This window comes from Neoarius graeffei, chromosome 23 (assembly GCF_027579695.1).
Source record: "Neoarius graeffei isolate fNeoGra1 chromosome 23, fNeoGra1.pri, whole genome shotgun sequence".
NCBI lineage: Eukaryota > Metazoa > Chordata > Actinopteri > Siluriformes > Ariidae > Neoarius > Neoarius graeffei.
In genome coordinates, this window is record NC_083591.1 from 8,846,680 (window position 1) to 8,848,327 (window position 1,648).

Genomic DNA, 1,648 nt, shown 5'->3' on the forward strand with positions numbered 1-1,648 from the left:
TAGCCATTTTCAACACAACATTATCACTCTTGGTGCATAGTTATCTTTTTTCCTACTAAACTTTAATATGTTGCAGGTCTTGACATGACTTAACTGTTTGGCACTCAGGGTTCGACTCCACTCGTTACTTGGCACTTCAGTCTAACAGTTCCTGGAAGACTCACAAAAAGCCACACATAAACTTCCCATTGAGACACACAATATCTCATGCTGCTGCTAGTGATGCAATGTCTGCACGCCAACACAGTTATGCATCGTTCTCAAATTTACATTACTTTATATCATCAGAAAAGTGGCAGATCAGAAGCAGATATGAGTCTCATGAATTACAAATACACATTTAGAGTCTAGTGTGTACAGCCTTGGCTGGAAATGAAACAGCATGATGAAACAATGTAATAATGATTCACGGTTTCTTGTGCTGATTTTCTTCTCCATTGGCTGAGTTAGACTATGCAGTTTAGATAATTTGTGGTTTAGATGAAATATGTATGTACGTCTAACCATACATTCACAATAACAAGTGACAAGTCAATTGTTTCGCTTGTAGTTCATATTTGTGGTCAGGGAGCAGCCGCAACATGTGAGTGTACACTGTAGAACATTTTAAATTCCAATGAGAAACAATAATAGCTACGCGAACCTATATCAAACTTCTAAAGCTAACTGGTTAAAGACAGACTAACTTTACTTGCCATGTTTACTCACCAGATGCAACAATGATCTCTGCTATACTTCCTTCCTAGCTTTATTTCTTCTTAACTCTATAGCTTCCTATCTGACAAGACATGATGAAATCTATATCTATGAAATCTATAGATTTTCAGTGAACACACTATGTTGGGCACAGACACATGCGCACACACACATCAGGTGTCTGGTTCGGGAGAGATCTCCTCTGCTCTCGATCTCCCTCCCTAAATAGGGCGCAGTCACTGGGAAGACACACAAACACAGGTTAATTGCTCTCAGGTGTAGTGATTCTGCCACTCACCTTCCCTGACTCCACCCTCCTGTCACAGACCGGCGCTTGACCACGCCCCCGCTGCCACATACCCCCACCGCCCGACTCAGGCCGGGCAGCCGTCCGGCCCGCAGCCGACTCCCCCCCCTTGACGGGAGAGGAAGTCCGCCACAACCATCTGCGCCCCCGGCCTGTGGACCACCTTGAAATTAAAGGGTTGGAGTGCCAGATACCAACGGGTGATCCGCGCGTTGGCATCTTTCATGCGGTGGAGCCACTGGAGGGGCGCGTGGTCCGAACAGAGGGTGAAAGGGCGCCCCAGCAGGTAATAACGGAGGGCGAGGACCGCCCACTTGATTGCCAGACACTCCTTTTCAATGGTGCTGTAGCGCCCCTCACGCACTGACAGCTTCCTACTGATGTAGAGGACGGGGCGGTCCTCCCCCTCCACCTCTTGGGACAAAACTGCCCCCAGCCCTCTGTCCGACGCATCAGTCTGTAACACAAAAGGAAGAGAAAAGTCAGGGGAGTGTAAAAGTGGCCCCCCACACAGTGCAGCCTTTACCTCTGAAAAAGCCCGCTGGCATTGCTCCGTCCACTGGACCGGATCTGGTGCCCCCTTTTTAGTGAGATCAGTCAGTGGGCTGGTGACGTCCGAATAATTAGGGATAAACCTACGGTAAT